Below are 16,329 nucleotides of genomic sequence, written 5' to 3'. Positions count from 1 at the left end.
CATTGCATTCATATAGAATCTGCACTTAATTTCCTAGATTTTGTTACATGGGGGAAAATGAATAATAAAAAAAGCTCATTAGCAGGACTCAAACTCTTTGTTATTGTATTTCAAATTAGTCCATGGATATTCCTTTCAAGGAGTATTATTTATACACAAGCTTCCAAGTTTATTTGTGCTTGAGATATCAGGGGAGCAAGGAGGGGCGGGGAAATGCGTGGCAATAATTTTTCACATCACAGTTGTGTATGGGTTTTTTTGGTGGTGGTTTTATTTTATAAGGCATGTCTAATTTAAAAATGGCTTTAGTCAAGCTTTCTCCAATTTTTTTTTTCTAAATCGTATTTCGGGCGAGATCAAGCAAAAGCACTTTCAGCCCAAAAGGAAAATGTTTGGGAAAAGTTACTGTATCAAAGAAAGAAAACACTGTGTTATAATTGAAACCATTTTGCAATCTTTACTCTCGCCTTTTCTAACAAGTGACTGCTATCATGCAGTTACAAAGATAAATTATATATAATAGCAAGGGTAGAGAGAAATGAAGAGATATAGGCAAGGGAGGGAAAGAGAGCTTTTCATCTTAGATTTGAAATGAAACAGAGACCAGAATCAGCAGGGTAGGAAGTCTGTTCCAGATGGCAGGAGCTGCAGAAGCTTTTGCACCAACCATAGACAGATTGTCAGAAGGAACAGAGAGGAATATTATGGGCTCATCCAACAAGCGCTCAGGTCATGTAAATGGGTGACTAACAGGTGCCAGAGCATTGATTGATAGAGCATTGATACAGGGTTAATTCCTGGAGGGGCTAGTCCTGCAATAATTAGGGGAAACAATTACTGTAAGAGCAGCAGAGGAGATTGTGTGTGTGTGTGGGGGGGTTAACACTTTCTTCCTAGATACAGCTGTGAGTCATAAATACTATTTTTTTCTCTTGTTAAATGGACATGATTCGGCACACATTTTCCATAAGGGTTTGAAGAGCACATTCTCGAGAGGCAGCTCACAGAGTACAGCAAACCTTCCGTTGTCAGTTCAGTCCTACTGCACCAGATAGTCTTCCTTCCTCAGAACAGCTGATTTTATCATTTGCCTTGCAATAGCCAACCGAAATGGAGTCTCCAATATGCCAGGTGCCCCACAGTCCCCGTAACAAAGAGCTTATAAGCTAAATAGACAAGACAGAGGGGAAAAGATATATTATTACCCCCATTTTACAGAATCCAGGCGCACAGAGATTAAGTAACTTGCCCTGTCCCACAGGAATGCTGTGGCAGAGCCAGGAACTGAAAACCAATCTCTTGAGTCCCAGACAAGTGTCTGAACCATAAGATCATCTTCTATCTTAGATAGCTGGTTGGGTAAGACCCAGTTTCAGGGCCCATTAATAAAGGGTTAAAGTCTATTAATGAAATCAGAAATCTCTTTTTAAAATGTCTTTTTAGGCAACTGCAACAACAAATAAAATGCCTGATTAGTACATTTCTCTCCATTATACCTTCTATTCTTGCCTAAAAGGTACCATTAACAACAGCAAAAATACTGAGGTTTTTGGAAGTCCCCTCAAGGTAATAGAATCCACAGCAAATTGATCTTTCAGGGCTTCCATGGCCTAAGACTAGTTTCCAGTGCATTGAACCCTGACATATTTTGTTGTTGAAATGTGCCCAAAAAACCAGTTTCAGTGTGTGTTTCTTTTTATGTTGCCTAAGATTCTGATAAGAAGCACAGGAAACGTACAGCTTTTTGGGGCTCAAAACTCAAAAGCGGGAGGCTGAAGTTATCACTTTGATCTTGGAACCCACACTGATGTTTTGGAAGGATGGATATTATGAAGCAGTTTAGTCACCTTTGAGTACTGTATTAACAGACAGGGTCTGATAAGCTGGTGCCTAGATCCAGATTTAAGTTAGATTTAGGATGCAGTCAGTCACAAGGTTCAAATCCCAGGCATTCTCCAGGATGAAGGCTTGGGTTTGATAACTCCAAAATTCAGTGAGTTGTTCTTCCATCATTTGAGCTCCTAGATGGCAGAAATCTCATGAGAGCAGGTGATTTGACAAGATTTCCTCCATTCTGAAATCTTGCAAGATCAGAAAGTTCCTTGCTAGAACTTCACTGTACTGGGTTAAAACAGAAAATGTAGACCCCTTGGGTTGATGAAACTGAAACAGTGAAGTCGTTTGGATTCAGGGATTGGAATCTGGAACCCTTTAAGTTAAAGGAATTTGATTCAAAGTTATAGTTTTTTAAAGGAGTCAAACCTTATATTTAGTTTAAAACAAAAAGGCCTTAGTTATTTAAGAATTGTGCTTGCTTGGTCATCATATACGCTACACATCTTAAATTTGAGAGGGTTGAGGGGGTATAGTAATCATACCATCTTTGAGGCCATGCACACAATATAGTGTGGGACACTATGTAGTTTAAAATGTCAGCTGACCACACTGAGAGTGACACATTCTCAGTTTTTAAATTGCTCCATGAGTCTCCATGCAAGTCCATTATGCTGCTGGCCCTTTAAAAAGCATCACTTTGTTGACGGGAAGGCCCTGCCTTGAAAAGGGTCACATGCTATTTAGCGGACTGGAGGACTATGCTTTTAAAGGGCCATCAGCTTTCCAAACAGATATTCCAATCCCACTGGAAGCCAAGCAAACTCCACAGCTGATGTGAATTCTTGATCTACATGGGTTGCAAAGGAAAACAGTGGAGAGCTAACTGCTGTAAACCAGACATGTTTTCAAGGCCACAGCAGTCTGTTCCATAGCTGCACTGGGTTCAGTGCTGCCAGCTCTGGGAAATCTGAGAAGAACAAGATTACTTAGAAAAAACATCGAAATTGCAACCACTATTATTTTGTAAAATCTGATGATGAACAGAAAAGGTTGAAAGAGAAATCACAGTTGCTGAAGGAACCTCCGAGGCTCCATAAGCACCTACCCGTTATCCCCTCAGCTCTGTTTTCTTTTGCCAAAAATATTTTGCTGCTTTTTATGTATTGTTTTGTACTGTTGTGGGCAGGAGGTCTATACATTGACTTTTATAAATCCTGGTAACATTTCTATAATATATTCCATGGAAATACATATCTATGAGCGCAGCCTATGTTGGTAAACAGACCTCAAATTATGGGCACTCCACTGCTAATCTTCCAGTGAGCAGTTTAGCAAAGCCAGGTGACAAACTCAAGGGACTCCAAGGTGCCTGAGACTGAGGGAGCTGCTAAAATATAAGTTTGAGCTCAGTGTGTTGGCACTGGGTCACATAGGCGCTGACTCCGTGGGTGCTTCGGGGCTGGAACACGAACGGAAAAAAAAATGGTGCTGAGCCCCCATTGGCAGTACCGTGTATCAGCTCCTCCCCCAGTCCCAGCGCCTCCTGCCCGCTGGCGGCCCGGCCGAACAGCTCCTCCCCCTTCCTCCCAGTGCCTCCTGCCTGCCATGATCAGCTGTTCAGCGGTGTGCAGGAGGTGCTGGGGGGCGGGGGAGCAGAGGCAGGAAAAGGTGGGGGAGGGGGCAGAATGGGGTGAGAAGGAGCAGGGTTGGGGGAGGGAAGAGATGGGGCAGGGGGGAATTGGGGGGAAGGGGTGGAGTGGGGGCAGGACCTGAGGCGCAGCGGGGGTCGAGCATTCCCCAGGAACTCGGGAAATCAGCACCTCTTGCTGTGATCTGGGATTTTATTAACTATATGTGTGAGGGGAGCTCTCAACCAGACACTGAGAGAGATTGGGGAGTAGAAGAAAATTCCTGTGTGACTTTTTGGTGACCATGGAATAGACAGTTAATCGATCAGACTTTTGTGAACCAGGCTGCTATCCAAACCCACATCTCCAATGCTCCTGAGTCCTCAGCAGCCGTTCCAGTCCTCGGCTCCCACCTCTCTACTAATAAATATGGCTGCAGGTTTGTCATGGCAGGAAAAGAGCCACAGATGGCATCAGTGGTTTGAGCATTGGTCTACTAAACCCAGGGTTTTGAGTTCAATCCTTGAGGGGGGCCATTTAGGGAACTGGGATAAAAATCTGTCTGGGGATCGGTCCTGCTTTGAGGAGGGGGTTGGACTAGATGATCTCCTAAGGTCCCTTCCAACCCTGATGTTCTATGATTCTATGATTCTATTGATTTTCCTGTTGGTCCATGACTTTGTGTCCATGACTCTGCCACAGCGGCAGCTCCTGCAGGGCTGGGTCTGGCTCCCCGCTCCAGGCCTTGTGACCAGGCCTGTGGGGGTCACAGCACCAATTGAGTTAGGCCCAATCGCCCCTCCATTGTGGCAAACCCGAGTGGTGCTGCCCCCTAGCATGCCAGGTCACAATGCCTGGGTGGGGAGCTGGGCCCAGCCCCAACGGACCTGCTGTTGCCCATGCCCGGGACAGGCTCGCTCGCCAGACCCTTCCCCAGCCGGGCCGGATTAGGTTTGCAGTGCCAGGGCTGAGGCTGTTGCAGTGGGTGATGCCCCCCCTCACTTCTCAGGGCATTTTTTATTAAAAATCTCAGCGTGGTCACTAAACCCATCACTTTTACTAAATTGACTATAACTGCGCCATCATTTTTATTTAAAAAAATGCCATGGCAACTCTGCAGCCCTACCAATAGACCTCAGTCTGGACCCACAGGACCCTGGCTATTTAAGGTATGGCATGGGTAGGATTAAGGCAATATTCTTCTACGCTGCCCAGCCCCTAATCCTGAGGGACAGCCAGTGAGGGGCAGAGAATAATTCAGTTTCTTCTCCTTGCCCATTCAGCAGTTTCACTCTCTTAAATGCCCAATAAGAGGTGCCAGTACTGATGGATTTGTGGACATTTATTTTAGACAGAACACTGAATAACCATCTGATGGGGACATCTTTTGCTTGACCAGCTCTTCTGGGATTTAACCACTTGAGTGACGGGTGTCTCTATTTAGAAACCCCCAAAGCCATTCAGTCTCCATCCCCTCACCCCACCTTATTATTGACACTCCTAGATTTTATTTCAGTAGCACTTGAGCTTTCTGTTGTCTGAGACAAGATGAAAGATTTTTAACAGCAATGACACATGCCTCTCGTGCGGCAGTTTGTGCAGACAAAGGAGCCTATTTTCCTATCACCTTGTGTATGCTAAGAACTCTCTGCCTTCATCCAACAAAGTTCAAAAGACAGAAAATCAGAAACGAAGTGAATAATTTTCTAAGCCAGTTAACAAAACAACCCCCAAATGGTATAAAACAGCCTTCCTTTGCCGATCCTGGTTTCCCATGACAAATGATGCTCCCGTGATCTCTGCCACCTCTTACGAAGACAGACAACCTTTAGAACTTGTGCAGGACTCTCAAACTTTCAGTGTGGCTTGTATGGCCTCAGGCATTTGAGATCTATTTTATGTGTTTTGGCAGTGACAGGAGAACGCAGAGAGCACTGTACATCCTGCAGTTGTGCATTGGACCAGGAGATCTGAGAGGCCTGTCTGTAACAGTGGAATCATCTTTTCTTCAATGAAGTGCTACTATTGTTGTGATCTTCAGTACAGGATATAATGGACGCATTCGTGCGGAGGCTGTTGTTCGTGTGTAATTCTCTTGGCGTACTGCTAAACGCACAAGTCTTTTAAACCCTCCTCTACTCAGATCCAGAAATTTAACATTTTATGCCGGACAGGGTTGGCTTTTCCCCTGTAAGCTTCTTTTCCTATTATTTTTGGATAAAGTCAATTGACCATGAAATACCTCTTTATTGCAAAATGATATTTCTAAATCTTCACCAAGGGATTGTGGGTCAAAACCATGGGTTAAGGCACATTTGCACTGAGGTGCTATTGAATTAATAAGAGAGAGAGAAAATGTTACATTGAGCCTGCTCTAAAGAATATATTTAAATCAATATGCCTACATTCAAATAAGTTTAGATTTAATTATCCATTACAAATCCATTTTTCTGCCTTATTAGCTGGAGAGCCTAGGCACTTTTATTTAAAATTTGTACCTATCTCAACTTCATTTAATAATACATTGTGAACAGTTTAGGGAGAGAAAAAAAATTGTCCAACATCTTTTCTTTTCAGGTGAGTTGAAAAGGATGAGCACCTAGCAAGGTTTTTTCTAAAGTCACTTTTTAAAGATTGTTATCTTTTCATATTAAAGTTAACATTACCATATGCTGTTGAGCTTTTGTTGATGGCGATGCTTAAACTGGGATGTTGTTTCCTTTGGAGATTCTTACTGCCAGTCATTAATTTACATTTTTTTGAAATCTTACAGAGAGTGCTTTGTTGATGCCTGTTTTCATTTTGCTTCTCTCTCTTTTCAGGTCACACATGAGGAGTTTTTTCAAACAGCAAGTTAAGGCCATGGAATGAAATCAGTGACATCTGCCACTCACTCTCACTCTCACTCTCTCCATCCTGTTCACCCGTAACCCTTTTTTTTTTTTTTGTGGTAACGCTTGTCATTTTCTTCCACTCCAAGGGCCAAATTCAGCCCGCAGCGTAACTCTGCTGAAGCCAGTAGTTGCTCCAGGGAATGCTTTTGGAGCAGAATCTTCTTTTTTGTTGTGGTTGTCATTTTTGGGTTGCCTCAGTGTTTCCACTTGAACTGTGACGCCACCCTTCATACGCTTTTGCTTCTCGCACAGAGTCATGTCTATTTCTGCATTTCCTCTGATGTAATTAAAGATCGTGCAGTGAAAATGAAGTGTCACTTATTGTCATTATCCTGTGCTGACTGCAACAGCTTCCTATGAATTGGCCTGTACTGTGCTTTTCAGTTCTTTATTGTGGCTGACCATCTCCATAACCATCTACGTACATGAAGTCTCACTTTAAAAAAAAAAAGCACAATCCCACTGCTTCAAAAGCTGATTGAATAACATGTTTTGTTGAATCATGTCCACTAGGCAAATGTACCAGGCTGACAGTTAAGAACCTGATCCTGCAATCATACAAGTAATCCTTGCTCACATGACCTATCTCATTGGCTTCCATGCACATGAATAAGGGATGTAGGGATGAGCCCTAACATTTCAGAAACTTGCAGTGAAACAATTTTTCTTACAGTTTTGAATTTACGTTTTGTGAACGTTAACCACTGAATATGCAGACAGACATAGTGAGTTAAATTCTGAGGTTCATTACTCAATTTTTACTCAGGCAATCAAAGCTAATAGTAGTTTCCCTGAAAAGGCTGAGGATTTGATCCAATTGGAATACCACTAAAATTTCTCCAGTAATGTGCTCTAAGTTTCTATATCATGTTCTGTTTAGAAGCAGGGCCCAACCAATCCCCCATTGCGTTACACGGGGTACCTGTTGAGATGCTCTTAATGTTTAGAATAGGTTGCTTTAAGAAATGAAAAAAATTGGATGCTTGTGTTACAAACAGCATTTGTGATAAAGCTCACCAGTAAACAGGAATCAAAGGAAATTCTAGATTCTAGTATAGGATGAGTGCTTAAAACTTAACGTGCACAGTGAAGATCCAGTTAAGTGAAATTGTCTGTCGCTGAAACTTGGATTCCACAAGTCCTTCTGTAAAGTTCCTTTCCTGATGTCATTGCAAAGCGAGAGAAGGAGAAGCAAATTGACACATACTGTGATACATTCCTGTAATGGATTAGGAACAGTGCATGGCTGACACTGAAGACAGAAGAACAGAACAGTTTGGGAGATTGTTCAGAGATGCTGGCTCTGGTTATTTCTTTCAACAGAGTAATAAGAATGCTGGAAACTTGCCGTGTGTGTGTGAGAGAGAGAGAGAGAGAGAGAATCTAGACTCCAGTCCCTATGGAAATGTATTAAACAGAGAGAGAGAGAGAGAGAGAGAGAGAGAGGGTAAAGGTTTGGAAAATTACAGAAAACAATAAGAGGCAACTTTAGAAGATGGGTTATACTAGGGTTGCATAATGTTATTCAGATCAGGCCAAATCGTTCGTGACTGAGTAAAAGCTGGAGGCAGCTCAGGATTTGGCTTGTAACTACTTCCCAAACAAATCAGGTCAGAGGAATCGATTTTGTCTTCACAAAGGTCTCTGGTATTGGCTTTTTAAGGAGCGGGATTCTGTGCGTATGTAGAGTGTGTTGTCGGGTTAGGTATAAAATTACTCTTTTTCTTTCTGTTTGATATGTGTAGAGACACATGCACATACACACCTCGGATGTTACCCTCCAGCATCTGGGAATAATTTTTCTCACCAAATGATGGACAGGCAACCCCCAGTTATACCCCTTAACCCACTGAGAACAGCATGTCTGCATGTGCTCTCCCCACTTACTTCCAGGTCCAGAACAAATCTGTGGTGTTAGTGATCTGGGCAGAATGTTCTGACTGCAGGGGGAGCCCCCTTCCTGTGATTGCAGGGGGAGCCCATGGGAGCATTGGGCTTTGACATGACCCAGTCAGCTTGGGTCATTCTAGCCTGGTCCCAAATCCTACACTCCCTCCTCAGGGTTTAATCAGTGTTGGCCTGTGCAGTTGCTCAGGATTTTGGCCTTTTAATGTCAGAGGGAATTTTGCCTGAGTAAGGAGTTAACAGCTAATGACTAGATGGGGCTGTTTAGACACAGTTCATAGCAAGGGGTGCACACTGTCCAGGGGGAGAAGGGGCAAGGCATAGTGCAGAGAGTGTGTGGCTTCTATTGCACATCTCTGTAGGATACCGCTTCCTTCAGCCCAGCACGGATGTCTGGCCAGCTCCACTGGCGGGTACATGTCGGGGGAGGTGTGGATGATCACACCCTTCCTTGCCCCTGGGGGGCAATCCCCACACTTCCAGGAGAGAAGGCACCTGTCCTACCCTTATGGAGGAGGGAAGAATAACCACGACAGCCTCTCCCTCCCAAGCCCATGCACCTATCTGTGTAAGGACCAGGCTGAGTCTGGCTCTTAGTAAGGAATTCAGAATTTTTCCCCCCCTCCGAGGTTTTTTCCCCCTATGCACAGCCTTGAGCAGAGAGATTTCAGTTCCATGCAGAATTGGGTCTTGAGTGCTTTCTTTTCCCCAGTGCTGGCCTTGTGGAGGGGCTGCAGGCACTCTATGCAGTGGTGCAAGTACGGCAGTCCGGTCTGGAAGGCCGTACCAGTAAGCTATTTATAGTCTGTACTCTGCACTGGAAAGAAACAGGAGGTGCAGAATGTGGGGCCACTGGGTGGCCCCACGCCGGCAGCTCCTCTGGCATGGCTGTACCATGCCCAGCCACGCCCCCAGCCCGTCCATGTTCTGCTCCTTTTCCCGCTGCAGTTCCGGAGAGCCCTGCAGTTCAGAAGTCTCTGGCACAGAGGGAGGAGGACAGAGCCCCACCCCCTCCGCCCAGCTAACGTGGGATAGATTATGGGGAGGGGACGGGGAGAGCATGGGGGCCCTGGGTTGGGGGCGAGGTGAGGAGGAGTCATATGAGGGGTCATGGGGAGGTCACATGCCCCCCCTTTAGCTGGTGCCCCCTCTTTGTGTCCCTCCCAGGAGTGCAACATACCGGCGAGAAATGAATTCTACTTGCACCATTGACTCTATCACAATTATTATTCCGCTGCCCCCTTATATGTGCAAACCACACTCCGGTCTGTGAGAAGATTAATAACATCTGTCTCCTTGGTTAGGTTAAAATATGGACATTTGCCCCTCAACTAACCGTATGAAGCAGGAGGGACAAAAAGAACGCAGAGCATTCCTGAGGAAGGCTGGCTGTTGGATCTTAATGGAGGATGTAACGCTATGTAAGTGCTAAGGATTGGTTTTGTTATTTATAAACTACCCTTTCATATAATATCTGACACCCGTGCAGATCCAACTGAGGTACTGTTTTACTTGCACATGCAAAACAACGCAGCTATTCAGCATCCTTTCCTTGGCATATGTTTGGCTGTCACAGCCTGAAACGGGGCATTAGTGCCATGATTCCAAAGCTGCAGCTCCCTAGGGTAGGTCTACAGTTCAGTTAAACACCCGCGGCTAACCCGGGTGCTCTGACTTGGGCTCAGGCTATGGAGCTGTTTAATTGCGGAGCAAATGCTCAGGGGGGAGCCAGGCCTCTGAGACCCCAAACGTGAGGAGGGTCCCAGAGCTGGGCTCCAGCCTAAGCCTGAATGTCTACACCACAGTTAAACGGTCCCATAGCCCAAGCCCCGTGAGCCTGAGTAGCTGACACGGGCCAGTCACTGGTGTATAATTGCAGTGTAGACATGTCCTGATTGACCAAAAAACATCATGAAAGACCAGCTACATTTTGTCTCACAGGGAGTAAGTACTCAAGTAGAATTCTTGCATGTGCATCTTCACAGTGATCTGTAACCCAAATAGTTTTGCATGTGTGCTATATAGCTGAGCACACCCAATAAGGAGTGGCACAATTATTTGAAGTTCAACAATCTGAGCAACTAGGAATGACACCATAATGTCATCCGATTAGCATCATTGCCGATTAGTCAGCTAATCAGGGTTGGCATTTCAGAAGTTTAGTGTTTGGATTGTATTGAAAAATATAAAAATTACAAGCTGTCATTTTAAATTTCAGGAGTTTTCCTGATCCTGCTTGCATTGAAGAGCCTCTGTAGTGAAGCTCTGATCCGGGCCTAGCTGCAGTCAGTTTGCAGCCAGCTAACCTAGAGTAAGATGGGGTGAGTTGTCTCTCTCTGTTTTGGTGGTTCTTATGTGTTATTCTGAATTTTAAGAAATAAAATAGAGTTATGTTGCAATCTTCCAGCAAGAGTATTTATGTTTTTTAATCTAACTTCTCTGTGTGTATGCTGTGAAACATAACAGTTCATCAACTGATAGCAAATGGCCTGTGGCAGAGAAAACCAATGATCTGAACTTCTGTATCAATAGGTGTGGGTGGATGACATGGTTTGAATCAGTTTTCCCCAACTCCACAACCCAGAAGGGCAGGCTCTCTGTTCCTTTCCTGTGTGCAGGGTTGGTCAGGTTGGAATGGGCATCTCCATCAGAAATGAATGACTTTCAGAGGAGAAGCATTGCCTAGTATCCCTGTTTTGTTCCTCATTTGGCAGTCAGAGTAACGCCATCAAAATATATCTAGTCTATTCTCCCCTTCCCCGCCCCACCGCCCAAAATATAGTGCTTATCTGTTGTCTTCCTTTGAATTAAGTACCATGGATTTAGCCTGAGCAGAGCAGCAAATCTTCCCTCTGCTTTAGCTTCCTTCCTCTCCTCTATAAACGATATTACCTCCAGCACTGATTTATGTATGGTTCCTCAGGAAAAGGGTCAGCCAGAGAAAGCTTCAGACTTTGACAATACAGTCACCAGAGATATGCAGTAAGCTTGCATACCTTGCCAGACTAGCTGCAGGGGACGCTCAGTCTACCTCTTGACCTTGCTTTCTTCACTGTTCGCCAGATTTCCTGTGTATTCTTACGTTTGCCAACACATTGCTTTGATTGACACTAAATATGGCAAAAGAGTGGCCCAGAGAACCCAAGAGTATTTTAGTGGAGTCTGGAAATGCAGTCTGCAGCCAGCCCTGAGTTTGACCCCAGTAGGACTTGTCTACACCTGCATCTGCACCACTGTAGTGCTTAGTGAAGATGCTACCTACAGGAGAACTTCTCCTGTTGGCATAGAGGCACTTCATCTCCCTGAGAGGTGGTAGCTATGTAGAAGGGACGAGCCCGCCTGTTGACATAACGCTGTCTACACCGGATGTGTGTGTTTGTGAAGTCAGGTGGGTATAACCACATTACTCAGAGGTGTGGACTTCCCACATCCCTGAGCGATGTCGTTCTACCAACATAAGATCCTAGTGTAGCCCAAGCCTGCGGTACAGAAGTTGAGCCTGCAAAGACTTACAATTCTAAAAGGCCAGTGCCCCTTGTCTCAGGTTGTGTTGTGCATAGTGGTTTGTTGTGGAGACCAACAGTCAGGACTCCTGGGTTCTGACCCTGCCACTAGTTCACTCTCTGACATTAGGAAAGTCACAGAATGGGCCAAATTAAGAGAATTTGACCCTGTCTTTTTGTGCCTCAGCTTCTTTATCTCCCAAACTGGGATAATAATGAAATCCTCCTCAGATGGAAGGTGCTGAGAACACCGAGCTAAGCCATTGTTGAACGCCTCCTGGAGTCAGTGAGAACTGAAGTCAGTCTGTGCTTCCCAGGAAGTGTTCTGCACCTTGCAGGGTCTGCCTTATTAAGTGCAATCTATTATTACTTCTTCAGATTATTTGTTATTATTATTGCTCCTCTGTGATGCCTCGGTTTGCTGAGTGAGTGGTGTTTTTTGCATTGGTGGTGATTAAGGAAATGTTTCAACAGGAACCAATTTTGATTCATCTATCAAAGGATATATAAGTGCAAGCACATATTTGGTCATGCTCTTTCATTCCTGATAAGAGTATCATCATCATCATCTTCATCCTTCCTGCACCATCAGGTCCAGGTGGCAGAAGCCAAACGGCACCAACCATCCCTATCCTGAGCTCATTTTCCCAGATCTTTTATATTCAGATGTAATAACGCTGCTTCAGCCATTATTGTGCGACACAGCGTGTCTCCAGGTAAGAGTATGCAAATGTACACGCACACTGGGCTTTTGACAAGTTGCTAATGTATCCCTCGGTGTCTCAAAGTTTGGGCTGTCCAGATGTACAGTATAGTCAGCTAAGAGTTTCATGGATTCTTTTCTTACGTAGTTTCTTTGGAACGAAACAACGGAAGTCGGTCAATGGGCACTCTGTATCCTCTATTCCAAGTACAGAATGTGATTGTCATACGGGCAGGATGAACTACTTTGCCACTCTGCATCTTACACTGATGATCCACAATATATAATAATGCAGAGTCCCGTTAATTTCAGCGGCCCCTGAATCAGGCCTTAGAACAGTTCTCCCTGTCTTTAATTTCTGACTTGGTGTTTTTCATTTAAGTGTTTAACTAAACCCAGCTCTGAACAGGGTAAAAAGATGCCACAGCTCATCTGCTCTAACAGGTGGTCTTGAAAAAAGAGGATTTCCTTGCTGAACTTTTATTCTGACTTAAAAAAAAAAAAGTCTTCAGTTGACTTTCCTAGGGTCTGTTTTGTTTCAGTAGGGAAACAACTTACTAATTAGGGCAAGGCTGTTTAAGAAAATATGGTTTCTATTGCACTGATAGTCAGTTACAAGCGATAACACTGTTAAATGTAGTGCCTAATAAATCTAGAAAAAACTACCCAATAAATGTAAGTAATAACAATGATTAACAATAAATTAAATGCAGAGAACTAGGAATGTACCACTTTATTTTTAACTAGTCTGGTCCATCAGGTTCTTATTATTCAGTTTGTCCTCCACACCTGGAGTTTATTAGAGTGTAATACAAACTAAACAGTCCCTCAGAGAGGCCATTGAGAGGGCTTAGTATAAAACAATATACAAGTTTAATAGTGGTAACTGACCTTTTTTTTCTTTTGCAGAAATATAGCTTTGTAACTTCAATCCCAAGGAAATGTAAAGCTTTTTACATAATCCTAATTGCTAATTTTTTTGTACTTAATTTAGATGAATTTGTTTAATTTGCAAGATATCAGTTTCGATGGCAAGAATCAAATGATCTCCCATAATACAAAACAGAGAGTAATCATTGTCCATTTTAGAACCCCAAGCAGACAAAAAGGGTTATTCTTGATAACATCCCTTTATAAGTTAGAAATGGTCTTACGCCCCCAACATTTAGAGGTGTCAAATGTCTCAAAGTTTAGGGTTGTTCAGACTGAAGTGGCTACATTGTTTGGCGTAGTGTAGAGAGAGGGTTCATTTGCTAAAATATGAATCCAGGGTCCACTTTTGAACACCTCAGAAATGTTTAGATCTGAGGTTTTGATTGAGTCGATTTTCAGTTAAAACATGCACCTTTTAAAAGAGCCAAATATTCAAAACGATACATGTTGGGTTTGCAGTTGAGATGTATTTGGCTAATTTTCCTTCAGGTTTTAAATTCTCATACCAAGATGTTAGAAAATTTCTCTCTCTCTCACTCAACCAACCAGAAAATTAGGGGCAGGGTAAATCTGCTATATAAAATACTCCTTTCTAATTTAATTTCCTGGATTTCCATTGTTACACTTATGCCATCTAATGGACTGCTGTATTTTCTGATCTGCCCCCATCCTTTTTGAAATAAAATAAAATGTAATGCTGCTTTTTTAAAAAAAAAAAACCAACCAAACAATGATCCTGTGTTTTAAAAGTTACAAATTCCTTTAGCAATGAGACATCTTTCGTATACCATAATCTGTGATATTCAGCATTCTGTGTATCCCAGAACTATGCTACCATTGCAGGCATTCTAACCACCATACACTGTTTCAGACAAAAACTCTCTTTGCTTAGCTGCCTTTACATATTTTCAACCTGCAATATCTTGCAGGCATCGACACTGGCAAATTAGACCATAAAAATCTAACATGGAGATAATTAAATAAGAATGTTAAATATGGTGCTACTCAAAGGTGCGAATAAGTCAAACAGCAGATGGAATTTGGTGCCGGGACAGGAATAGATCTTTATAGCCTATATTATCTTCAAACCTACTCATCTTGCAGGATTGGTTCCAATTCTTAGTCACCCAAATAGCGGTGCCAAAAACCGCATGCAGCTTGCTAACTGCGAGCCTTCATTTTATAATCAAAACCATTTTATTTTGATACACTCCCCCTTCATCTAAGGGTTGAGCAACTATTCCTTGGTTCTGCAAAGATTATCTTTGCTTCGAAAGCTTGTTCAATGCTTGATGAAATGAACAGACCAACATTACAAAAAACAAAGATTCTGAAACAAATAAAGATAAACCAGTGTCCTTTAAAAAAAAAAAAAGTGACTGGAAGAAAAAAACCAAGAGGGAGTAATATTTATGGATCCTTTTTGTAAATGCAGCCAGAAGAAAATAGAAATTTCTTGTTGCAACAAGAAGGGTTAATTAAAGGGATTATAAAGCCTTTGCCCAGTAAAGCTGAATGTATAGATCAAGTTTTTATGCACGTACAGGTCCACACTCCTAAAAACGTATGGCTTGAAAACTTGCAAGACAGCACAGACTCTGATGCTCTATGTTCTAGTTTAAAAAAAAAAAGTGCTGTTTTTTCCAGTTGGCAATGGATTGTGGGGTTAGAATTTAAATACAGGTTCCACTCTTGGTGCAAGCCAACCAATGGCAGGACTTGCCAGTTAGAAGGCCTGCCATTGGTCAGTTCGTTACTTTTCATAAACGGGCAGTCATGAACATATTTTGTTTCCATTAGCAGCAGCACCCAGTTTGTTTAGTTCTCATAGGATATGGTTATTAGTGAGTTTCTGTGTGTTTAAACGGCCATTTCTCACTCTTTGCATTTGGGTGATTTTGTGTTTCCATAGCATTATGCCTTCTCTTCACTTTGCACTGGCTTGGGAGTTTTCCATGCAGTTGCACTGTCACGTTGTGCTGGGCACAGACTCCAAGAATACAGACTTGGGTGTGAATTAAGTTCCATTTTTGTTTTGATTCATGAGATCATCACTTTTGGTGGTGTGTCTTGGCAGTGAGGGTTAGATTAACCCTTAAGAATTGGGTTAAAATAATTGGGAAAGGGATGGCTGGAAGATAGAGGAGGTGCTCTTTGCTGGAGATTAGTCACAGTGGAAGGGTTGTTGGTTTTCCTGGACTGGTAGCTTGTGCAGAATGGTGGGTCTATCTAGACTTGGAATTATACAATTCCATCTGGGCCATGATAGGCTTCTTAAATCTTAGATAAGATACCCATTGTTGGCCTTATCCATAGCCCATTGAAGTCGATGAAAAATTACCAAAAATTGGGGAATCTGGTGATGCCTCCTAACTGCTGTTGCTTCCTACCCTTTCCACTGATGTCAAGATCTTCTGAGCCTGATTCTGATCTTACTTACACTGATGTAACTCTGTTGACTCCAGTGGAGGAAGTCCGGTTTTATGTTGGGTTTGGCATCGGAATCTATCTTTAGGTGCTGTCTTACATTATTTGCAGCCTCTTGGCTATAATTTACATAATTGGATGTCTGTCCTTATTGGTCCCTGCTCTCATGACTATGCTTCGTGCAAAGGTTTGGTTTTGTTTTTAATTTTGCTTTGCTGTGGAATCAAGCACATACTGATGGCACATACAAATTCCTGGGGACATGACACTGTTTCTGCAAAATGTTTTATTTTCATTGCACAGCAACCAAAGAAATTGGAGTCAGAGAGAGAGTATAGAGTTTTAGTATCAAAGTGGAAAGCTCCCAAAATAAGCTGAGATTGAAATAAAAATGCATAGACATAGGTAATCATAGCGTGGTGGGGAACTGTTCTTTTGCAGTTGAATGTATTGAACATATAAACAAACCATAGTTTTTATATAACACATTTCTTTTGGGA

Source organism: Trachemys scripta, chromosome 7 (genome assembly GCF_013100865.1).
Source record: "Trachemys scripta elegans isolate TJP31775 chromosome 7, CAS_Tse_1.0, whole genome shotgun sequence".
Taxonomy (NCBI): Eukaryota; Metazoa; Chordata; order Testudines; family Emydidae; genus Trachemys; species Trachemys scripta.
This window is presented reverse-complemented; position numbering follows the sequence as displayed.